An 11987-nucleotide genomic window follows, 5' to 3' on the forward strand; every position below is an offset into this window, starting at 1 on the left:
CTGGAACTCACTTTGTAGACCAGGCTGGCCTCGAACTCAGAAATCCGCCTGCCTCTGCCTCCCGAGTGCTGGGATTAAAGGCGTGCGCCACCATGCCCAGCTTCTGGCCTTCTTTTTGAGACAGGGTCCTACTAGCCCAGGCTGGTCTAGAAGTTGCTATGCAGACTAGGCTGGTCTCAAACATCACAGAGCTCCCCAACCTCTGCCTCTTGAGTCCTGGGACTGCCAGCATGCACCATGTTTCCTGAGACAGCTGCACTGAACTGGAGCTTACCAGTTTATAGACTGGCTGGCCAGTGGGCCCCAAGGACTCCCTTTCTCTGCCTCCTCCAGCTTTAAAAGGAAAAGAAGACAGGCTTGGGCACAAGGGTTAAGAGAAGGGGCTCAGGAGCTGGAGAGATGATATAGAGGTTAAGAGCACTGACTGCTCTCCCAGAGGTCCTGAGTTCAATTCCCAGCAACCACATGGTGGCTCACAACCATCTGTAATGGGATCCGATGCCCTTTTCTGGGGTGTCTGAAGACAGCAACAGTGTACTCACATACATAAAATAAATAAAATCTTTTAAGAAGAGAGAGGGGGCTCAGAAGAAAGTAGGAGCCACCTGACAACAAGTATGGCCGCAAACAAAATTATTATTGTTATTTTTAGAAAACTTTATGTGTGTATTCCTGAGAGTATATACAAATGTGCCAGGCACCATCACAGAGGACAACTTGCAAAATCGAGTTCTCTCTCCCACCATGTGGGTCCTCGGGATGGAATTCAGGTCCTCAGGATTAGTAGCAAGCACCTTTATCCCAAACTGTCTCCCTCTTTTCTTTGGTTTTTCGAGACAGGGTTTCTCTGTCAGCTTTAGCTGTCCAGGAACTCATTCTATAGCTCTGGCAGGCCTCGGACTCACAGAGATCTGTCTGCCTCTGCCTCCTGAATGCTGGGCATGTGCCACCGCCAACTGGCTGATTTGTTTAACTAAAAAAAAATTTCTTTTGCCACATGTATGAATATTTTGCCGTTATGTAGGTGCATCACATGAGTGCCTGGTGCCTGAAAACATCAGAATTGGGCTTTGGATCCTCTGCAACTCAAGTTTCAGATGGTTGGGAGCCACCATGTGGGTGCTGGGGATTGAACTCAGGTCCTTAGGCTTGGCAGCAAGCACTTTTACCCTGGGAGCCATCTTACCCGTCCCATCTCCTTTTGACCCTGGGTACCTGAGATAGAGCTCAGGTGGTCAGGCTCCTGCAGGAAGTACTTACCTATCTGCACTGTCTCCATGGCAGCTCTAGGTCCTTTTCCTGCCTGAGTGCTACAACAAGATGCTTGATGCAACACTGACAAGTGGCCAGAGTGCACAGCCTTGTCTGGCAAAAGAATCTATTCTTTCACTGGGCATGGTGGCTCATAGCTTTAATCCCAGCACTCAGGAGGCCGAGGCAGGTGGGTATCTGTGAGTTGGAGGCCAGCTGTAGATAGGGCACAGCTTACAGACAGCACTAAAGAAGAAGAAACTGACTCCCACTTTCCATCCAGAAGGCTGGAGATGGATGCGTTAATACTTGGCAGACTTGGCATGGCTGAGACCCCGGGATCCTGAGAGCTTTGTCTCAGTCAGTAGAGCCCATTCTCAGGAAGAGGGCCCTTGTATTCTGCAAAAGAGTTTGCTATTCTGCTTATTCTTCCTTGGGCCCTTGTCCTGATCACTGTTCTCAGCCAACAAAAGCCACTCTTGTGGGGCAGGTGCTTTGCTAGGGATTTTCGATGCAGCCATGCCTAAAGCTTTGTTGTGATACTGTCTTGTGGAAACTTATCCCCAAAGTTTTACTGCTTAAATGTGTAAGAAATAAGTCACTCAGCATTAGACTCCAGAAGTTTGGAACCAGGACCAGCTAAGTTCTGCTGACCCAAGTTTCCTTCTTTGTTTTTGTTTGTTTGTTTGTTTGTTTGTTTTTCTGAAACAGGGTTTCTCTGTATAGCCCTGGCTATCCTGGAACTCACTTTGTAGACCAGGCTGGCCTCGAACTCAGAAATCCACCTGCCTCTGCCTCCCAAGTGCTGGGATTAAAGCAGCCCCACCACCGCCCAGCTCCAGGTTTCCTTCTTAACCTTATCTGGACTGTCTCAGTGCTGGGTATGACACTTGCAGGAACACCACAGCCAGTGTGTTCTACACAGAGAGATGTAGTTTCTAGCAAATAAATAGAGCAAGTGTTGGATTTTCTCAAATATTTTTCTGCATTGCCTGAAATAATCATGTAGCTTTAGGGTTTTTCTATTGATATAACATAAATGTTCAGACATGAAACTAACCTCGCATTGTGAAGACGAGTTCTCTTAGCATGACGTACAATTCTTTCTGCATGTTTGCAAGCCCATTTTGAGAGAATTTTATAGTCATATTCATGAGGCACTAGTGTGCAGTTTTCTTTCTTTCTTTCTTTCTTTCTTTCTTTCTTTCTCTCTCTCTCTCTCTCTTTTTTATGGTTTTAGAGCTTTATTGTAGAAGGGCAGAGAGAAAGAGAGACAGTTAAAGAAAAAGAGGGGCTGGCCACGGCCACATGGAGAGAGGGAGAAGGGAGGGAGAGAAGGAGGGCTAGAGATGAGTGTAAGAAAGGTGAGAGCTTAAGAGATGTGTGCAGTCTTCTTGGTGCACCTGTTTGGTTTTGGTATCCAGGTACCTAGGCCACAGAGAACATGATAGGAAGACTTTGGATCGTTCTTGCCACCACTACAACTGTGTGGAAGTGGGTGCTGTGGCGTACACCTGTAAATCCCAGCACTGGGGTGGAAGCCTTGGGTCAGCCTTAGATAAACAGCAAGTAGGAAAAGTATGAAGCCAGCCTGGGCTATAGCAAACCTGTCTCAAAAACAGGAAAAGAGCTGGGCAGGGGTGGTGCATGCCTTTAATCCCAGCACTTGGGAGGCAGAGGCAGGTGGATTTCTGAGTTCAAGGCCAGCCTGGTCTACAGAGTGAGTTCCACGACAGCCAGGGCTACACAGAGAAACCCTGTCTTGAAAAACAACAACAACAACAACAACAAAAACGGGAAAAGAAAACCAAGACAACAACACAACAAAACACCTTTGGGATGACACAATGGCTTTGCAGATAAAGGCAGTTGCTGCCGTGCCTGACAACCAGAATTCCATCCCTGCAATCAATCCAGGGTGGAAGGGAAGAACTGACCCCACAAGTTGTCCTCTGACTGCCACTCCTCCAGTGGCATGGCAGGCACGGGCACACAGACGCAGAGTGAATAAGTGAAAACAAACAAACAAACAACTTCCTCTAGTTGAACCAGACATGGTAATGCACACCTTTAATCCCAGCCTTCAGGATGTAAAGACAGCCAGACCTTTGTGAGTGCCAAGTTCTTACATATGAGAACTTATTTAAGGAAAAAAACAACAACCCCTTTTCTAGTGTCTCCCATTTTGGCCCAAAATCTCCACTCAGCTCCCTGCTTTCTTATCATTAAAGCTACACCTTAGCCATGTCTATGCACTGGCTCCTTCCTCAGCAACTTGATGGCTGCCCTAGTAATGCCAGTCCAATGAGTTGGTGTGCTCAACTCTTTGAAGAAGCCAATGACTTCAAGATGTCAACTTTCTCCCAAGTATTAGATAGTGAAGTCCCCTCCCCCTCAGCCCTTGTTAACATCTTGGGTTTCTTCCTAGCATCCATGCTTATTTCTCAGCCAGTCATGAGATGCCTTTCAATGTCCACAGTGTCTGCAAAGCTGAGAATGCAGACAAATGCCCTGGGAGCACAAAGCCTGCAGATTCAGGCTTAGTGGAAACATGTCCAAACTTCTGCAACTTTCAGGTGATAGCAACAGTGGCTGGTCTGAGGATATGCAATTGGACCGGACTCAGGCTGTGGCTTGGTAATACAGACCTGTCCTAGACTCCTCCAGTGAGCTGCTGGACCCCGTGAGCCTCTGCTAGGGGGCTAGGAGTGTGGCTCAGTAGTAGAGCCCCTGCCTAGAATGCTCCAGTTAGAGACTGAGGGTGTGGCTCATGGTAGGTACTTGCTTGGTATAGTTGGATGAAAAGAATCTAAAACCTTGCTTTGCAAATTGTGTTGTGTTCCAGAACCTGTAAAATGTTGGCTCTAACGCAGTCGCACTGCATGAGAATCTGCATTGTAATGCCCATAGGTGGCTCCAACTTGTATCAGTGTCGTGAGTATTCATGCTCATGGTTCCCTGATGCGTTTGCCTCCTACAGAAGCACAACTCTGGTACAAAGCAGCCACCACCCCAAACTCCATTCAGGGAACACCAACTGACAACACTTTTGTTTACAGTGCTTCTCTGGAGGTTAGCCAGTAGCACCAGTGCTTACTCAAGCCACAACGTAGGAATCATCCAGCATTCACTGTGTCCCTATTCAATCCATCAGAGTCCTGAAGACGGCTTCCAAATCTATCCCTCTTGCAGGTCACCACAGCAGTCCATGGTCTACTCTCCTGCATTCGTTTCCGCCCTCCAGTTACTTCCTTCCATTGCAAAGGAAAGCTTTTAACAACAGGAGCTAGGTGAGCTGGAAATGTGGTTCCCTTGGTAAAAATGCTCGCCCTGAAAGTATGAGTCCTACATACAAAGCTGCTTGCAATCTGAGCAGTCGGAGGAAGCAGAAACAGGCAGGTCCCTGAGCTCGCTGCATGTCCCACTGAAAGGTCTGTCTCAGAGCACACGGTGGACAGCTCCTGAGGGACAACATCCAAGGTTGACATTTGTCGTCTGTACACGTGTACACACACTAACATATATCCCTGTACCCACATATGAACACATAAGATTGCTGGGTGGGATAGCACATACCTGTAATCTCAGCACTTGGGAGACCCAGGCTGGCAGACCTCTGAGTTTGAGGTGAGATGATCTATATAGGCATAGCAAGTTCCAGACCAGCCAGGACTACTTAGGCAGGAAGATGGCCTCCAGAATCAAACCAGCTGGTGATAGTTAGTGAGTCCCATGTCAGTCTGAGCTACAGTAAGGTCCTGTCTAAAATTTAAATAAATTGGGGAGAGGAAATTTAGCTGAGAAAGGAACTTGCTGTTGGAACAAAGCAAACCTAATGACTTGAGTTTAAACCCTGGAACCTACATAAGGTGTACAGATAAAACTCCAGAGCTGTCCTCTGACCTCCACCATGCACCAGTGCACATGTGCCCCACCCCCACACCATGGCTAAAATAAAAACTTGAAAGTAAATACACATGGGATGGAGTCTACCTGCTGTACTCCAGCCACACTGTTATTGGTCTCATGCACCTCATGCACGGGCTTTGAATTTCTTTTGTTTTTGTTTTTCGAGACAGGGTTTCTCTGTGTAGCTCTGGCTGTCGTGGAACTCACTCTGTAGACCAGGCTGGCCTTGAACTCAGAAATCCGCCTGCCTCTGCCTCCCAAGTGCTGGGATTAAAGGCGTGAGCCACCAGGCCCAGCGGCTTTGAACCTCTTTTACCCTCTGCCTACTACTTACTGTCTTGGTGTGTATGCCTGTAATCCAGCACTCAGAAGGCTGGAGCAGGAGGATGTTCATGATGAATTCAAGGCCAACTTGGGGTACATAAAGGACTCTTGTCGCAGGGAAAAATACATTGCTTGCAATGTATTTTTGTGATTACTGTTTTGAAGTCACGAAATTATCTGTTCTGTTTGTGATTTGCTCAATTAGGAAATACTTTTTAAATTTTTTCTGTTTTTCTCATCTGATTTCTGTTTAAAATCTGGTTGTGTCTCCACTAGCTGGGCTAGTGCCTGGTACATGGTAACTGCCCAACACCGACTAACGGAGTCGGAATAAGCAAGTTTCTACAAAACAGAGAGAAATCTGAATAGCCAGGTCGCGTGTGTGTATGCGTGTGGGCTGGCACGATTCCGGGTCTCTGAGAGGTCTCATTGGAAGGTTCCAATGCCTGCGTCACGGACAAGATGTGTGGCCCAAGTCCGCGGTCCCATCTGTGAAACGGAACGCCTGCAGCAAGAGGTGCCCAGCAACCTTTCCAGGCACGTTCCCAAGCCTTCACCCCAAAAGGTCACAGTGTCCCGACCCTGAGGCCGAGTTGAAGGTCATCCTCCCCGGCTCTACCAGGCCTGGAAGTGGACGGCCCGAATCCCAGACAGTCCCATAGACCTCCCACGCGCGACCCACCTACTCACGTGGCCAGCCGCAGACCCGAGCCGGCTCCGTGGGACCGCTGGGCGCTGTCATGTTGAGCTATGGAGCTTCCGGTTACGAGTCGAAGGTGACAGCAAATCAGAAGAGCCTGTGACGATAGGTCCCGCCCTCAAGAAGAGATCCACCAATAGGAAGGGGGAAGACGCTGGTTTCTCCTCAGGAGCAGGCCCTGCGGGTCACCGAGCTCCAGAAGCCTGGAGACTTTGGGTACCAGCGCGGAGGCGCTGGAGCGGGTGCCCCGGCGTCCATCCAGTCCAACTTTCTCCGCGGTGTGGTAAATTATTATTATTATTGTTACGGACCGGAAGCACCACATCCGGTTCGGAGCCCAGGGCGGCTTGCGTGCTAAGCAAGCACTCTACCGCTGTCAACTAAGCCGCAGCCCCGAGTCCCGGGATGCATTCTTTTTACTAAAGAGGTTTTTTAGTTTGGCTGGTTGAGTTGTTTGAGTCAGGGTCTTGCAGTGGTACTCAGACTGTTCTCAAAACCCTGGATTCCAGAGATCCTCGGGGCTCAGCCTCCCGAATAGCTGGAACTTCAGCTGGGCAACACTGCCAACAGCTTTAACAGAATGTCAAGCTGTGTTTATTTTTATTGTGTGTTACGTGTGTAAGTCTATGTGAGCATGTCCGTGTGGAAGTCAGAGGGCAGCTTAGGGGGAATGTTCTTTCCATGTGGGTACTGGGGATGAAACGTGGGTCATCAGGCTTGGCTGCGAGCACTTTTAACGCCCTTTAATAAAAATGTTTGAAGTTTGAATTCATCTATGTGAAATGGCCATATAAGTACAACAAGGGCTACTGTGAAAAAGGACATGCATTCCTGACCCCCCTCTCTCCCTCCCCAACAGGGAGTCTAGATTGACTCTTTAGCCCACCCACACTGAGGGCTGCGAGGCCTATGGAGTGTATGTCCAGATGACTGGATCACCCTGGAATTGTTGTATGCATGTATAGAGAATAGGGATTTTATACATGTATAAAATGATTGAATATAGGCTTTTATTGTTTTAAATGCATTTTTAAATATTGTTTTATTTTGGGGGTGGCACATGTGGTGATAATTTACTAGAATCTATCCTTTGAGTCCCAGGGATTGAACTCGGGCCATCAGACTTGGCAGCACTTTACCCACAGAGCCGACCTGTCAACCCCATAAGTAATTATTTTTATTTTTTGTTATTTTTGTTTGTTTGTTTGTTTTGGTTAGGTTTTTTGTTTGTTTGTTTGTTTTTGTTTTTGTTTTTTTCGAGACAGGGTTTCTCTGTATAGCCCTGGCTGTCCTGAAACTCACTTTGTAGACCAGGGTGGCCTCGAACTCAGAAATCCGCCTGCCTCTGCCTCCCAAGTGCTGGGATTAAAGGCCAGCAGTAATTATTTTTAAAACAAGGTCTTGTGTAGCCCAGACTAGCTTTGAGCTTGTGTGTAGCTGAATTTGATTTTGATCTGATCTTCCTGCTTCTTTTGTCCTGGGATTACAGGCCTGTGTCACCATGCATTGTCTCTGTAGTGCCAGGGATACAGTCCAGAGCCTCTTACATTGTAGGCAGGTTCTCTACCAACTGAGGTGTAGCCCCAGTCCTTTTCTTTCGTCTAGACAGGGTCTTACTATGTTGCTTGGCCTGGCTGACCTGGACCTCTTTATATAGACCTAGCTAGCCTTTGTTTATGGCTCTAGTTAGCAGTGTAAACCTGGGAGAGTGGAGCCTCAAAATGAGGGCGACTAAAGTCTCATGCTCTCAGGCAAGTTATACTCTGGGCGTTAAGAAGCATCACATGGGGGCTGGTGAGATGGCTCAGTGGGTAAGAGCACCCTACTGCTCTTCCGAAGGTCCAGAGTTCAAATCCCAGCAACCACATGGTGGCTCACAACCATCCGTAATGAGACCTGACGCCCTCTTCTGGTGTGTCTGAAGACAGCTACAGTGTACTTACATATAATAATAAATAAATAAATCTTTAAAAAAAAAAAAAGCATCACATGGGTGATGTTCAATTGTAAGGCCACATGTGGCAAGAACATGTTTTCCCATAGAGGTACATGAATAACAGCTGAAGCAAATGCCCTGCTGTTCACTACCCCTGGGGGAGGAGCACAGAAACACATCCAAGAACAGTTCTGTGTTGTGAAGAAACTGAAGTCACAAGAGTCATGTCTGGTTTTCTTAGGAGCACCCAGAATTCTCACACAACTCCATCCTTGGACTGTGTTCCCACAGGCCTTGATTTCATGGAGATCTGCAGATGTAGTGCGTGCTGCTGCAGGAAGTGCTGCTCTAGACGTGGCCATAGATAAGCATCTTGTGCCACTGTGCTTGGCCACTACATTAACTATTTTTAGGTTATTAGGATACTAGCTGTATTAGTCAGGGTTCTCTAGAGTCACCGAACTTATGGGTAGTCTCTATATAGTAAAGGAATTTGTTGATGACTTACAGTCTGCAGCCCAACTCCCAACAATGGTCAGCAGCAGCTGTGAATGGAAGTCCAAGGATCTAGCAGTTGTTCAGTCCCACACGGCAAGCAGGCAAAGAAGAGAGAGAGTAAATCTTCCTTCTTCCAATGTCCTTATGTAGGTCTCCAGCAGAAGGTGTGGCCCAGATTAAAGGTGTATACACACACACACACACACACATACACACATGACCTTGAACTCAGAGATCTCCCTGTCTTAATTTTCTAGAATTTCTTGAGGCCACTATGCCTCAAGATCTCCCTGCCAAGATCCAGGTCAGAAACTTTTAACTCCCAGCCTCCAGATTAGGATCACAGGAGAGCCTTCCAATTCTAGATTGTAGTTCACTCCAGATATAGGCAAGTTGACAACCAGGAATAGCCGCTACACTAGCTATTTTTAGGATTACTATTATTATGTAGCCCAGGTTAGCCTCAAACTGGATCTGTAGCTAAGAAAAGGAAGAAGATGGGAAAGGGAAGTGAGCAAGCCCAGCACGCGCCTGGCATCCTAGAACTGGAGAGGTGGCAGTGGGAGAATCAACAGTTCACAGTCAGCCTGGACATGGTGGAGCCTGGGCTAGATGAGACCCTGACTCCGCAAAAAGGACAGAACCCAGGTGTGGACTTAGGAGGCGATGCCATCGAGGGCTGATTGGGATACGTGAAGTCATCAGAACGGGGACCAGCTATTGAGACCTGGTGGCTTCATATAGAGAAGAGGCAGAGGCAAGCACACCTCTTAGAGCTGGAGACCAGCCTAGTTCACCTAGCCTTTCCTAGTCCAGCTAGAGCTACATAATAAGAAACCCTGTCTCAAAAGGTGTGTGTGTCGGGAGGACCCAGAGGACGTGTTCACACTCCCTGTCTCTTGGCATGCAATGCTTTGCACTTCTGCCAGCAAGAAGGCATCACTCAGTGCTGAGCCTTTGAACCTCCAGAACACATATTAAACTGAATGAATCCTTTTTTATAAAGCTACCCAGTCTTGGGCATTTCACTATAGCAACAGGAAACAGATTAAAACACCCAGACAAGGCAGAGGGAGATCTAGGGCCTTGATTTGTCTCTGCCAACCCCTTACTGCCTAGTTAAGGCTGTCCAGTGAGAGATGATGTGCATGCTACTGACCTTTCTATGACCTTTTGGACTATGGCTTCTGCCTTAGTTACTTACTGTAAAAGTAGGGCAGTCTAGCTGGGCAGACCAGGGGTCAGCTCAGGGGACCAGTTACACTGCTAAAACTTTCTCTTTGCCTTTGATGGTTGTTTTTGTGTTTTTGTTTATTTGTTTTTGTTTTTTTTAAAGATTTATTTACTTTATTTTATGTGAGTACACTGTAGCTGTCTTCAGACACTCCAGAAGAGGATGTCAGATCTTGTTACAGATGGTTGTGAGCCTCCATGTGGTTGCTGGGATTTGAACTCAGGACCTTCAGAAGAGCAGTCAGTGCTCTTAACCACTGAGCCATCTCACCAGCCCCTAAATGTGTAGCCCAGGCTGGCCTCAAACTCATGATCCTCCTGCCTCTGCCTCCTTCAGCAAATCCTACTGGCATGTGCCACCACAAGCAGCGGTTAATTTTTATTTTTTAAAGATTTATTATTATTATTTTATTATTATTGACTATGAACCCCTGACTAGCCTGGAACTTGCTATGTAGACTAGGCTGGCCTTGAACTCACTGAGATTCACCTGCTTCTTCCTCCCAAGTACTTGGATTAAAGGCCTGGGCTACCATGCCCAGATAGTTTGATTGTTTTTATTTGTCTGTGTGTGTGTGCACTTGTGTGCAATGCCTGTAAAGGCCAGAAGAGGGCATTGAGTCTGAAACTGGAGTCACAGGTAGTTGTGAGCTGCCTGCCACATGGGTGCTGGGAACTAAACTTGCTCTTGCTGGCTTTGAAGGCACACGCGACACTTAAGTGCAAGCAAAACACTCATGCACATAAAACTTTAAAATGAATAAAGTCTTTAAAATGAAAAGGTACCATGGGGCTTAATGTGTAGTTCAGTGGTAGAGTGCTTAATTAGCATGTATAAAAGTCCCTAGGTTCAGTTCTCATGCCAACCCCAGAGCAGTGATGTAGTGATGTGACCCATGTTTTGCAACCCATTTGCAACCCGAGAGCTGACTCGGATTCCTGGGACTCGCGGTGGAAGGGGAGAACAGATTCCCACATGTTTTCCTTTGCTCTTTATGTATGTGTTTTAGCTTGTGCTTGGATGTACTCACACAAGTATATGAATGTAATAAAAATTTTAAAACAAACAGGGCTGAAGAATGCAGCCCCAAGTGGCTGATTTAAACAAGTGCTTTCACTGACACCTGTGTCCCTGTGTCAGTCCTACATGGTCTAGAACACAATAGTATACTTGGGGCCCCAGGTGTCCCTCTTTATCATGAGGTCCTTAACATAACCCTAGGAAAATAGTGGAGAGTGCTGGCAGACCTCCTGGCAGCCAGAGGACCATGCTTCCCATCACCAGCCATGAGTCACGGTGACAACACATACCCTGGGTATGACGCACACAGAAGGAATACTGTCACCTCTCCTGTGCTCTTCCCAAAAAGCTTCAGTCAGGGCCAACTACATAGAGAATCACTGCTGAGGGGTTGGCACGGGGGTCAGGCTCACAGACGACTGAAGTACAACCAGTGGAGAGTCTATAGAGGCGTGAGACTGAAGGCTCACTCTACTTGCCTATAATCCCCAGACTTAGGAGGCTGAAGCAGGAGACTTGTGAATTTGAGGCTGGCCTCGACTACAAATGAAATCCTGTCTCAACCAACTAAACAAACACACCAAGAAGTTCATTTATTTTTACAGCAGTTAACATTAAGGGCTGGAGAGAGAGCTCAGGAGTTAAGAACACTTACTGTTCTTACTCTGCTGTTGCAGAGAACCTGAGTTCAGTTCGCAGGACCCATGTGATAGCTTGTAACTCCTGCTCCATGGAGCCAACACCTCTGAATACTGCACACACAGACATACACTCATGTGTACATGCAAACACATGGGAGCACATATACACATGTACAACTTAAAAAAAAATGTTAACACTGGGGCTGGAGAGACGGCTCAGCAGTTAAGAGCACCAGCTGTTTTTCCAAAGGTCCTGAGTACAATTCCCAGAAACCTCATGGTGGCTCACAACCATCTGTAATGGAATCCAATGCCCTCTTCTTGTGAGTCTGAAGACAGCTACGGTAATCTCATATACATTAAATTTTTAAAAATGAGCCGGGCGTGGTGGCGCACGCCTTTAATCCCAGCACTCGGGAGGCAGAGGCAGGCGGATTTCTGAGTTCGAGGCCAGCCTGGTCTACAAAGTGAGTG

The 11987-nt window shown here is 47.3% G+C and overlaps 1 protein-coding gene across 8 annotated transcripts in view; it reads right to left on the reverse strand.

Annotated features, from left to right (window-relative positions):
* The window catches only part of Ecsit (ECSIT signalling integrator), a 13209-nt gene extending 6940 nt beyond the window's left edge, over positions 1-6269 (reverse strand). For 2 of the 8 annotated variants that reach the window (XM_021172192.2, XM_029481641.1), the window contains exons 1-2: positions 6175-6269; positions 4828-5013 (exon numbers count right to left, since the gene is read on the reverse strand). The gene's annotated coding sequence lies outside the window, so the exon portion shown is untranslated. Of the gene's footprint in view, positions 1-4827; positions 5014-6166 lie in introns of all 8 variants that reach the window. The other 6 variants (XM_029481642.1, XM_021172193.2, XM_029481643.1 and 3 more) reach the window with 6 other exon arrangements.
* Positions 6270-11987: the final 5718 nt, after the last annotated feature.

Source organism: Mus caroli, chromosome 9 (genome assembly GCF_900094665.2).
Source record: "Mus caroli chromosome 9, CAROLI_EIJ_v1.1, whole genome shotgun sequence".
NCBI classification, from domain to species: Eukaryota; Metazoa; Chordata; class Mammalia; order Rodentia; family Muridae; genus Mus; species Mus caroli.